The 13,576-nt window shown below is 40.7% G+C and overlaps 1 long non-coding RNA gene across 2 annotated transcripts in view; it reads right to left on the reverse strand.

The window, feature by feature from the left end:
• Positions 1-3,273: 3,273 nt before the first annotated feature.
• Positions 3,274-13,576, reverse strand: part of LOC110357002 (uncharacterized) — a 76,650-nt gene continuing 66,347 nt past the window's right edge. For both annotated transcript variants that reach the window (XR_010469538.1, XR_002410413.2), the window contains one exon: positions 3,274-3,755. This is a non-coding gene — a long non-coding RNA (uncharacterized LOC110357002). The remainder of the gene's footprint in view (positions 3,756-13,576) is intronic.

Here is a 13,576-nt window from a genome sequence, read left to right on the forward strand (position 1 = left end):
ACTGAAGTACTGTTTCCTGGTTATAAATTGTCATTATACAAGAACCCTTAACTCAGCTATGGAGATGCTTTAACTGCATTGACTAATCCAGTTGAGATTACAAGCTAAAATTCAAACAGCAAAATTTGAAGGCAATTAATGGAAGAAGCATGAAGTAGAAAGAGCATAAAGAAGGATGTTCTTAGCCCCATAAATATTGCAATTCCTTTCACATTTTCAGTAAAACAGTAAAATTCTGTCCCAGAAAATCCCACCACAGAAGAGCAGTTCTTCATGCTCAGAAATATAGCATATAAAAGTCTTAGCTGCACATGCAAATGTGTACCAGAGCACAGCACACAGCAAAGACAGTGTTCTCACCCAGAATACATTAACTGGCATATGAGCATTAACCTGTTTGTATCAAGTCACTATGAAGCACCCCAGCTCACAACTGGAGATGGGATTTTCAGTTGGTTTTCTAGTTTCAGCCATTGATGGGAAGGGGATCCAAAGAGTTTTGAGTTTCCCTCTGCATCATTGGCGAAATAAGTTTAAGACATGAGGAGGGCTTGGATCATCCACAAAAACATCACCCTGGGCTTGCACAGAGAGCAGAACAGGGACTGGCAGAACCTTTGAGGAAAGGAGTGGACCACTTGCTTGCCAAGTCAGACCCAAGCCTCCTCCAGCTCTGTGATGTTGCAGCCTGTCAGGCAAAATGAGACAGAACACTATGACCGATATCCAAAGTATAATGAAAAACTGGAAGAAATTAACTTAGATAAAAATAATGCACCATTCAGGTGTTAGTCCTTTTGGATACAGCGTGAATTACTGTGTTAGTTATTAATTCCTCTAAGCTGATGGACACCAGGCTGTGAGCCAGCCACAAGTGCTTCAGTGTAGAGATCCGCTCCTTTAAACCAGCACCTCAATGACCTTTGCTAAACTGCAGTACCACAGAAGATTGCATATATCCATCTGCCTAGCACTCTAAATGGCTGAACAATTTTAATGTTACCTTTCCCTCTAGTGAAACAGTCCATTTTAGAGCCACAAGAACAAACTTGACCTCTTATTTCACACACTGGTAACTAAAGATAGGATCTCCAGAGGTCTCTTTCCTAGCACTTGCCTTTTAAACCCTGTCATGTGTAAGAGTTTGTTGTAGGCTTAAAGAAACCAAAGTGTAATGTATGCTGTCTTCCACCAACCCCTGGTAGTATTGCCGAGAAATTTAGCAATTATTTTCTCACCCTGGAGACTGAAAAATAAAAGACTTTGAATTTCAGTACTGGCCTGCACTGTAAATGCTTAATATTAGAAAAAGAGCTCGTATAAAATGGCATCCAGCTGTCAGTCCCATACATTTTCCTTGAGAAACCCTAATTTTCCAAAGTCATATTTGGTGGCAATTTTGTTCCTTAAATATTGTTTTGGAATGGAATCAGCTGCATCATCTCACAGTCTGGTCAAGGCTGCTTAGAATATCAGGCACGTGAGATTTAAGCAATGTAGGTAATGCATAAAACTTCACCAAAGGGTGCAACAGTACCAGCTCATTACAACAGCTGTGATACAGATTTCATAAAATTACATGAAACTGATGGTTATTATTGCTGACTTCACTGTAGAAAATATTAATAGGAAAACTGCAGCCTCTGAATACCTGTAGAGCATGGAGTCCTGATAACCCAAAAGTGCCGAGTTATTTAAAAATTCAGTAAGGTTCATTAATGATTAGACATAGATAGACATAGAGTTTAGTTTAGTAATGTTTAGTAATCTTTCTAGTTGGTTGTTCAGTTACAAACTTCAAGGTTTGTACCCATAAAATGTTGAAAACCTGCATCTCCCACAACTACAATGGCTTTCATCTGTAATCAGAAGAGAACACAAGTCCTGACAGGTTACACATCATGGTGCTTTCCTGGAGACACTTGGGTCTCACAGAGAAGTCTTGGATGCAGCCTGCAGAAGAAGCTGGCTATTTCTACATGCAGTAGTTTGAAAGAGCTGTCTTCTGGGCCAGCAAGAGAGGTCAAGTCAGAAAACCTGCTTTGCAGTCCCCTCACAAGCAGACTAAGTCAAGGGAGGTCTCAGATGCAGCCTATTCAGTCTGCTGGATGTGGACTGTCTTGTCCTTTGTATATCTTCTCTTTATAGGGGAAAAATGGTAGCAGAGAGCCACCAGGGCTGGGGTCCTTTCTGTGGAGGTCGGAGCTCCCAGCACAGCACTGCTCAGGTGCTGGGCACACAGCAGAAGGACAACACCACCCCACAGGGCACGATGGAAATAGGTTATATCAGGCAGTGGTCAAGGAGAGGTTGTGATTTCAACAGGTCTGAAGTAGGTCAATCTGCTTTTGACTGAAAGCAGGAACTATGATACTTCTTTCCAAAACTGAGCAGATGTCACTCATCAAAATGTGTAGCACACTGCTGCTTCTCCTATTTACACAATAATTTGGTAATTAAGCCACATGGCTAAAATATATGAGACGTCATTCAGTTGTCTTCTCCCCTTTGGAGGATTTTAGCCTCCTCTGTGCCATTTTCATGTAGGCTGCAAAATTTGAAAGCTTAGCTGTATAGGTTGTCATGCTTTTTAAAATAAGAATGCAACATGGACAGGTTAAGGGCTGATTTTGCCTGAAGCCAACAGGAGTCAGCAGTCCCAATCACAGGACCTGTCAGTCGGTCAGTCACCCTCAACCTCTGGAAGCAAAACAGCTCAGAGGGAAGTAATGTGCTTCAGAAAATCAGTTTTCTGTTAAAAGTCTAGTTTTCTTTTGATCAAAAATAAACTCTTCATGGTCTTCACAACTCATTATCAATTGGATAACCAATGGGTAACCTGCAACTCAGTTAAGCAGAAATAACTCATCATTAGATCAAACAGGCATGAAGAGAGTGGGTAGAGGGACCTCCTGCATTGGCTAAGCCAATAAAACCACATAATGTGAACATGGGCTGAGGTGAGAACATCTCATCTGTGGAGATTTCTCCACTCATGCCTGGTCATCCTTCCCTCATGATGCAAGTGCTCCAGCCCCTAATCAACCCCCTAACTCACTCCAGCTTAATGATGTCCTTCTTGTGCCAGGTAAGAGTAAGGGACAACTGGATCCAGTATACTGGATGTGGTCTCCTTTGGTACAGTGTCCATTGTAACTGTCCACCAGATAAATGATTGAAACATTAAACCATAAATGACAGGAATGGATTGAAAATTTTGTCTGAATTTATAGTGACACCCTTTCTCCCCTACATTATTTATGAATACCAATATAAGCCTGCTGAACAATTCCAGGTTTATTAGAAATATCTAGCAGAAATCTATTTATATGTTTATAAACACTGATTAATTTCTCTGCACTATACTTTCATAACATTCTTCAATTTTGCTGAAGTATCACATAAGCAATACAGTTGTCATGCCAGAGTGCGTCACTTTCCCCTTTGTCATGCCTAACAAATGTATCAGTGGTGGGAGAGCCCCTCATCATCCCAAAGGTTGTGCAGGAAGAGCCCTTCTTCAAGACATTGTCATTACAGTCTTATTTTCCGTATAAGAGCATAACACCAGTATAGAGAAATTGAAGTCCATTTTCCACTGTCTTCTACTAACCCCTGCAAGATCTTCTTGAATCCCCGCAGTGCCTTTCCGGAGCTAGGTGGTGTAGACTCTTTATCTCTTCATAGCATAGCAAGGTCTCACATACCAGTTCCTGAAGAGTACAGATCTCATCTGGTTGAGTTCAGCCTTTTTCCTGGACAAATGACAAAAAAAGCCAGTGACCAAACTTCTGAATGGTGCTAACCCAACTTTGTCCCCACAGGCATTTCACTAAAATTGCTTTGAAAACATGACATGGGCAAAGATACATGTTCAGCAAATCCTGCTTGGCATCACCTGGAAGCACATACTGGACATTACTAGCAAGTATGTCTTAAATATTTGGAAAGATATAAGTTATTACATGAGAGGAAGGTCAAATATTTAAAATTCTACTCAGTCAGAGTGAGTCTCCCTCTAGTCTGGTGTCTGGTATCAGGGATGTCAGCTTAAGAAAAGCTAATTAAAAGCAAAGCAATTACATAATGTTTCTTACACAGGAACACTTCCCTTTCTAGTAGTTTCAAGTTTAGGAACATGTTTAGCTGGAGTTTACATTTGGATCCAGATACATAACAGGCACTGATGAGTGTTTTAGCAATGAATTTGTCATTATTAAGTCCTTTACATTTGTGGTTTCTGTAACTTCCTATTGGAATGAGTTCCACAAATTACCTGTGCTTTAGATATGTGAAAAAATGTTCACCCATAACATTAATACAGAAACCCATTGTTCACAGTAATAAAACTCCTCCTTAATAGAGAAGCATAAACTTATGTTGCAGTAATATTAGTAATATTTCCCTCCTTTTTATTATGTGGACAATTGTCTGTGTTTTATAATGCTAAGAATGGAAAACATGACAATAAGTGTATAATTTCTATTGGGCATCTCTCTTTTATGCTCTAATACAGTACACTAGCATGTTCGTATATTCTTAGTTGAAAGACACCTATTATGAGAGGCATCCAGATGACAGAGGACTTGTAGTCAACTCACTAGTGGCTGTGAGCAGCTGACAGCCAAGCAGGGGAGTAACCTGCTGCAAAAGCAAAGGCTCTGGCAGGTCATCACCTACTGAAGACACAAACCAAAGTTGAATCTGCTGAATTGCACCTATAAATGCAGTGCCACACAAAAAACACCTGACTTGTTTCCATATCTGGCTTAGATCTGCTTTTATATGCCACAGACTCTGATAAACATCCTGTAGAAGCTCAGCCAAATCCCACTTCCACATCCCATGAGTTTATCATTGAACTCTCACCAGTTCCTTACCTACTGCACTCCAAGCAGCTGATGTGCCTCACAGGGATGCTCAGAGCTGGGACAACCCAGCACCGGATGATTCAGCACAAGGTGGGCATATCCATGTGATCCATCTAGGTGACTCCTAGCACCCAGGGCTGCCCATGGTGGTGACCCCTCACAGCCCGTGGCGTGGGACACTACCATGCAGGGACACCCCACAGCTCCGGCCAAGCTGGTGATGCCTGCTGTGGGGCAGTGCTCACCGTGCCACATCTGGGCTGGCTCCCTGGAAAACACTCAAGCATCTCCCCACAAACACACAGGCTGGATTTAAGAATTTCCATTAAGCAGGAGATCCCCATTCCTCACGCAGTGACTAGCTGGCTGTATATGTTCCCATCAGAATGGCCATGCTCAAACCATTCAAAAAGAGCTGGAGACAGGAATTTTAATCTTAGCGCTTGGGCCATCTGCCACTGTCTTCTGACATGGGCTTTGGATTGTTCTGTAGAACTCAAATGGACCTGAAGAATGAAAGTAAATCTGAAGAAAATACTTTTCAGAAAGAGTAAGACTGTTTAATGGTCATTTCTGACATTTTTTATACTGTATGCACAAGATTGTACCACTTAACACATTTCCAAGTTGTGACAGTGAAAGTCTTGTCTTTGGAAGTCCTATAATTTGCTTGGAATAAGCAAAATACCAACTTGTAAGATAAACTGATGGAACATAACAGCCAATTTTTAGTTCAGGCCCTGACTCAAGCACAGTCTGTGCAGATTTCTCAATCTCACTCAATCCAGACTGCAGACAGAATTCCTAGTTTGCTGAGCCCTGCTCTTTTCTGGTTTTGCCACATGTGTGGTTTATTGTTATTTCAAATGCTTGAGAATACTGAGATAGAATTTTCTTCCCACTGCCGCATGACACATAGTGGTTAAATCTGCTAAAAAGAATGCGTACATATTGTGAAAAATCCAAATGAGCTCAGTAACAGAAATAGGGGTGAATGTGCAAAATAGATCCACAAAAAAAATCATGAACTGTTATGCTAATTAAATTATTGCACTAATTAGAATGAAAAGCAAGCCAAGAAGAACTGATCAGAAATACAGTGGTTGGTTACCATTGCTATTTTCTAGAGTCCTTCTGTTAAACGTTCACATAAACAGAAAGCAACCACAGCTTCAGTTCAATATCCATTCTTGTACGAAACCACAAACTCCTGCTTCAATTAAAGAAAGCAAGTTGATTTTTTGTAGCAATGGACCAAAAGAGCCAAGTGTACTAAGGGTCTGGGTATGTGCCTCTGTTCAGCAATCTATATGCACCTCTCACTGTCCTGGTATTGGCTATCTCCATAAGTAGTACAACGTTGTGTCATGTACACAAAAGTGTTTAATTACCATGCACTGATGTGGGAGATGGCTCAGCACTTCATCTGAGGACTCAGTGGAACTAGGTACTCAGACCAACTCACTGTCAGCATCATACAGCCTGGCTACATTCTGATGTCTTGTGGTCTTTAACTGGTAAAAGCTTCAGAGCTTGTCCTTGACATACATGACTATCACCACCACTTCAGGAATAAGGCATAGAGAGAGGAAAGGGATGGGCTTTGGTTGAGAGGAAGCTGGTGGCTGAGATAAGATTGGAGCAGGGATTTTCTGTGGAAGTGGTGAACCTTCTCACCATCTCATAAACACTTTGAGTTGTGAGGGTAGCCCTGGGCTTGACCTGCCAAGCTGTCCTTTCCTCATTACTTGAATCTTCCATCATGACTTGAGCCTAATATTAAAATTTCAATGCCAGAAGGAAATTTTTAAAAATTATTTCTGGATTTTCATATTCTTTTTGTGTTTGGATGGGAGGAAACATAATGAAAGTACCAGACACAGATACATTATTCAGCAAAGCAACAGCTACTTCATAATGGTCTGTGCCAGGGCTTGTGAACCACAATGGAAAGGAGTGAATGTAGATCAACTTACGCTGTGTTTCCTCAGCATTTTATGTCATCATCTCAGACTATTACCATTCCACAGGACAAAGCAATAATAGTTGTCCTACAAGTCTACCTATCTATATGTAATGCAAGCTTTTATTTTAAGGATGGCAGGACTGATCCAATGGAAACCACAAACCTTTTTCCTTTCTCTCATAAGTAGTGCCAGAGAGCAGGAAGGAACCTCAGTAGAAAACAGTAAGTCAAATTTATCTTTGCTGATCAAGCATAGCTTGTCTCTAGATGAGACAAAGTTTCCTCATGAGATCACTGGGAGCCTGTGAAAAGTCTAGTAATAAATGTGGGTAGTTTTGAATAACATTTTTACTTAAGAACAAGCATGGTGGAAACACCACCATCTAACTGTTGAAATAATAACATTAAATTTTTTGTGGTATATGGCATCAAATCTCAAGGCCAATTTTATAAAAAAAATTTTCTTCTTCATTCAGTGCAGTGATTTATTGCACCCTTTTACAACATGAGTCCTTTAGCCTTAGCTCATATGCAGTATGTTTTAGCTATAATGAGTGTTTAGGTACATAGATCTGGAATTCTCCATTTGTATGGTATTCAAAGCACCTCTTCACCTTTTCCAAACAAGGATTTTGAGAATATTGTCTGTGCACAGGTAGCAGCTCAGCTTGCAATGGCCATGTCCCAGTCTGAAGAAGTAAGAGTACTGATAGTTTTTAAACAGCTGATCATAATGGTAACATCTTAGATTTTAAAATCTCCACCAAAATCCTGTTTCCTTCACACAAGTAATCATGTTCTTCACACCCATAGGTGTGGTAACAATATTTCACATGTAAACAGGTTCCTGGACAATACAGAAGTACAGATTGTCTTTGCTCTGAACTCAGGTCATTAGGACATTATTAGCAGAACACTTTACAACTGTTATCCCCCCCAGTGTGGCCTGAGAGATTCTACTAAAAGCCATGCTGAGAATAGCAGTATTTAGCAGTAGATAGCCAAGTTATTTTTAGTTCGGTGCTAAATATAGAAGTTATAACCAATTTGGTGTTCCAGACTGAGCAGGCAAAGTTGGTAAATGTGTTATTATCCAAGACAGAACTAAAAGATTTCCATTTAGCACCATTTACTTTTGATATTTCAATGTGAAAATGAAAAAATCTTCATATCCAATAGACTTGGATGAGTTTGATTGTTTAATTTTCTATGTGCTATGTAGATTTGAATCTATCACAGCATAAATATATGTGTCTAACATTCTTTTCTAAAACTTATAAGACTACTTACCTCTTTAGCTTGTAATGTAGTCAACTGTATCTTCTTCAGTCTTTTTGCTTATATTAACTCATTATATAAGATTAAGCTTTAACAAGAAAAAAAATGTAATTGAATTGGCAGAACAGAAACTGAGTGTAAAGAAAACTTGGCAAAGTGCCCATTTAAGTCTATTAATTCTGCCAAGTGAGTAGATAATAAGATTAAACTGGATTTGAAAGATTAGAGAGACTTGGCTTAGAAGGACATGAAGGTTAGTTCTGTACCGTTTGTTTAAAAGGAGCCAGAATTTGAATTTTTGTCTGTACTTTCATTACGAACTCTTTCTATCTTCTTCTTCTGTGTGGAAAAGGGTGCCAAAATTGAAAATTAAATAAAAACAGCTGATGACTTGTTTTCATTAGTTTTGAATGCTGAAACTGAACCACACAGTCACGAGGTTTATTAGCTCAGAAGCTTATGTGCCAGGCCTGTCAGATAACTGATTGGGTGACCTACATGCTGCTACACCGTACTCAGATTGATCAGCTTTAAATATTTTTTTAGTTTATGCTGCAGACCATAGACAGAGGAATGTGGCAAAACTGAATCAAATGGGTCAGTTAGAGCTGCCTTGTTTCTTTTTTTATGGATTTTGCAGAAACTTTTTCTGCCTGTTTTAACTGCAAGGCAGACTTGCACTAATGGTTGAAAATTGAATTGACTACCCACAGAAAGAAGTAACTAAGAAAAGCAGACAGACACAACCTTGATGCAACCAGTAGCCTTCTCAGGCATCAGTTTTGCCTGTTTGATGGATGATCAAGCTCTGTTTGTAGCTTCTAATCACTGTTTCATGTTTATCATTCATAAATCAAAAAGTCTTGGCAAATTCAAATGTATCTGCAATTTCGTTAAGAAAGGTGAAGAAAACCACTCCTTGAGGTTGTTGGAGCTGCACTATTTTAAGGCATTGCATGCCACTGTTAAAAATGTCTTGCTGTTATCCCACGATTGCAGTTTTTCTCTGCACCTGTGGCACCCAGGTTAAACATTTCTGTAATAAGCTCAAAGCAATGCATGCAAGCAAAGAACCAGGGTTGTCATCCCAATACATCAAAACATATAGCTGGGATGGATCAGATCTTTTTAGTCAAAAGTTTTGGGATAGAAATTGTGGAAATCCATTTTGTTAAGACATTTGATGTCCAGAAATTAATGATGCTTTGGTGTCCTTTTGACAGCAGATGGCTGGAAGGTGACTCCCAACAGAGGTTGGGTGTTATTCCATGAAAGCTTCACACTCTGCATGGTGTGCAAGAAAAGTGGTACTTCCCTTCAACAATCAAAATCTTGTTAGAATGGCAAGAATCAGCTCTGTGTCTTGAAACAGGAAGTAAGTTACTGTAATTGCTTTGTAAGGCATTGTTCTCTTGCAGAAAGAGGACTAGGTTCTCTGCTTTCCACTTTCTCCTGCCCTTCCTTGGCTCTAATTAGAGCAATGCTTTAAGTAGGTATCACCCAGCAGAATTGTCTCCTTCTAATGTGGCTGGCAATTTAGTATATCTGGATGTTGAGGGCAGAAAAAAGTCAGGACTTCTGAGACCTGCAGGATAATCAGTCTCTGCCTCCTTTCAGATGCTACATGATGCTCCTGCCCTGTTCCCCTGCCAGACAGATGAGCCAGATGTGCACAGGAAGGACAACAAACCTGATCTACAGCAGTCAATGGCCCGAGGTGCAGAGGTGTAGAAAGAAGCCCACACAGCAGCTGTGTTTTCCCTCCAGGAGTCTCGGAGAGCCCTGGCCCTTTCTGCCAGCCCCATGTCCTGCCATGACCCAGCCCAGGACTTGCAGCCAGTGCACAGCCTGGTTCCCACTGAGCAAAGCAGGGCAAGCACAGTAGGTTGGCTCCCATTGCTCTGCCCAGCTGACTGACCCAAAGGCAACCAGGCTGGAGGGACCACGTTCCTGTCCAGTGCACAATCACAAGGATAAGGCTTTGCTGCTCTTTTGCTGGAAATTCAGGCCTGTTCACCCTGCTGTAAGCTGGACTTGGGGAGGTGAATCAGGCGTTACCTTCTCCCAGCTGCAGCAAGGGGGTTGTAAGCTGCCGTGAGAGAGAAAAAGAATGGCTAAGGGGACAGTAATATTTTAAAGCTCCTCTGCCGGCTCTACCAGAGACATCAATATTGGTTTGTATCTAGCTTTCTTGCCTCCAGAAAATATATCCAGTAACCGAGGGTTGTGGGTATGTTCCACATCTTGATGCCAGCTGTCACTTCCGCACAGACCTCCTTGAGGTTTCCTTAGGTGAGGTATGACTAAAGTTCTGGATGGGACAAATTAACCAAATACTGTGGGAAAAGGACAGGACTAGGGCAAAGGACAGAGCAAAAGATCACTCAGTTTCATTTGGACTTTTAGCACAAAGAAGGTGCAAGGTCAATGTATTTCACCACGTTCCTTTAATATGTACTGAATTTACAAAATAAAAGTCATAAAAAGATGACTTACAAATAGAGTTTAATGATCCACATTTTGGTCATGGACAAATTTTATGATTGTAATAAATCTTTTAACAGATTATTATATCTACTGTTCATGATAGATCACAGTTGTAGAAAAAGGTAAAAAATATTTTATTCATAAGTCTAGCAAGACTGGAAACTCAATCCAATCAACTGCGCTGACCTACTTTTCAGGAATACTGGATTTCACATAGCACTGCTGGTTGTCTCAAAACTGATAGTACAACAGGTGAATATGCCCTTCCTGGCCACTTCAGAATAGTGAGCTAAAACCTGTTTTTTAGCTCCAGTGTTTTCTTTTTTCTGTTTTATTCATTGCAGTGATAGAATGATTTTTCCTTTATTTTTAGTATCGGGTTTCGGTCAGGCTCGACAGCTTAGGACTTGCTGAATGTGAAAACCTTTAGCATGAAGAAGTATAAAAATAATGCTGTCTTTCTTGCAGCCTTGAATTGTAGCTAGATTAACATCGCTACAAACAAATTACAAAATAGACAGGCTTGTTCACTCTATTAAAAAAACATGTCCTATCCATGATATACCATTTCTGTTGCAGATTCCATATATTGCAATTCAGTATCCTGAAGTGGAAATTTCCAATCAATTAAGTCTTTTTAATATTAATTTATGGGTACTCAAATTACTGCCACTTATTAGAAACCTCTTACAAAATGGACTTTGATATGCTATGGATCTTTGTATAAAAGATGAAACTGAATTTGACATTTGTCTCCATTTTTCTTTTTCTCTTCTAAGTAACATGTTTTTTCTGTATGTTTATTCCTCACTGAAACATAGCACTCCCTTTTTTTTTTTCTTTTTTTTTTTTTTTAGGAGCAGCATGCTACGTGCTACATGTGCTAATGAATTGGCATTTATAAAGCAGAATGTATACCGTATCTAAGACGACTGCTGTGAAAATGCCTGAGTTGCTGCACTCTCTAAACAGAGCACAATTATGGCATACGGTTGGAGTGCTTTTATCTGCACTGCCACTGCTGGAAATTTAACTGTGTATGTGACCTGAATATTTAGAACTCAATGGAAAATTCCATAAATGTAGTGTAGCTTCAGAGCACCTAACAGCTGCTACAAATATTATACCCATTATACATCATTGCAAATGACACAGATGAAGCCTCACTCCTATCCTGGATGTATTCTGTCACTTGTATTGATGCAGTATTTTAAAAGTCCTTTTTAAAACTGCAATGACTCTAGGTGCTAAGTAGCTTGTAGAAGAGTTCAGTAGCAGTTTTTTCTGTCTCTATATTCATACTCCTTCGCAGCTGGGTGCAAATAATGTTCTAACCTGAAAAGGCAAGAAGAAACTATATCATATGTAGACCACATTTACTGTGTGCTTTCATTTGCTTAGTTAGATATATATGCTAAAAGCTACTACCTAGTTGAGCAAACACAAAAAAAGAGGGTGTAGAGAGCCTGGGACAGGTCCCAGCATGGGCCTAGGAAGGAGACATTGAGCAGCTCTCAACACCCTTAGAATATTCCTTATTATAGTGGCATGAAGCAGAGGTGTAATATATCCATGGATGCTCCCTTTCGCTATAACTTAATACAGGAGTACACTACCACCTCAGAGCATCATCATAGTAGGAACTGCAGAAACAACAAATAAGAGAATTTATAAAAGCAAAAGAGAGTTTACAAAGCATCGTGTTTGAAAAAGCACAGTAGTTTAACCAAGATTACACAAGCTGCAGACTGGCTTCCTAACTAATGATTCTTCCTGCCTCCTACTTATAGTTCAATTCCTTCTGCTTTCATGCTGTTGGAACACATTATAAGACATTTCACTGTAGAGAGGAGAAAAGTGCCAAATGTGTTGCACCCAGCTGCCATTGACAACCTGCTTCTGTAGCACTGCACCTGCTGTGTAAAGAGGGGAAGGGAAGGGAAGGGAAGGGAAGGGAAGGGAAGGGAAGGGAAGGGAAGGGAAGGGAAGGGAAGGGAAGGGAAGGGAAGGGAAGGGAAGGGAAGGGAAGGGAAGGGAAGGGAAGGGAAGGGAAGGGAAGGGAAGGGAAGGGAAGGGAAGGGAAGGGAAGGGAAGGGAAGGGAAGGGAAGGGAAGGGAAGGGAAGGGAAGGGAAGGGAAGGGAAGGGAAGGGAAGGGAAGGGAAGGGAAGGGAAGGGAAGGGAAGGGAAGGGAAGGGAAGGGAAGGGAAGGGAAGGGAAGGGAAGGGAAGGGTGTTGTGAGCTGACATCCACCTCGGTGTTCATGTGTACCAGGTCCAGCCTCAGGAACACAGAGGTATCCAAGTTCACGTAGAAGTAATGGCAGTTTAACTGCCTAAAACAAGGCTCTGTGTGGCAAAGTAGTTTCTCTCTGGGGAGGACCTGGAAAGGGTACAAATTCCAAACCTTTGCACACATCTAAGCAGGACTAACACTGTCCACATCAGTCCTGACAGTGCTTGTCCAGCTTGATTTCACAGTCTTCCATAGGCACCACCATCTCTCAAGGCCACCTGTTACAGCACTCCCCTATCCATGTCCTTATAAATTGGGGTTTTTTACTCCTATATCTAACTTAAATATTTCTTGCTGCAGTACATTCCCCTCACTACTTGTCCTAAAGCAGCAGAAATGGAGAACAGATTGTCCCCTTCCTCACTGCAATGTAGCCCCTGTATATTGCTCCCCACAGTAACCACTCATTAGTATTAATAAGAATCATCTCCTCGATCTATGCAATGGCAAAAAGAGGAGATTGCTTGTGAAGGTCTGTCAGTAAAAATGGGAGAAAAGGAAAGAGAGAGTCACTAACTACCTGCCCAAATCAGGGTAATAGCAATCTGACCTTGACAAATTGCACAGCAGTCAGAATACTAGCACAGGGAGAGTAGAGCTAAGATTAAGCCTTGCTCCCATGGGAATGGTGTAACTCATGAGGATTCCCACAAGGAAACAGTCCTTGAGCACTCCTTAGCA

The sequence above is a fragment of the Columba livia genome, chromosome 1 (genome assembly GCF_036013475.1).
Source record: "Columba livia isolate bColLiv1 breed racing homer chromosome 1, bColLiv1.pat.W.v2, whole genome shotgun sequence".
Taxonomy (NCBI): domain Eukaryota; kingdom Metazoa; phylum Chordata; class Aves; order Columbiformes; family Columbidae; genus Columba; species Columba livia.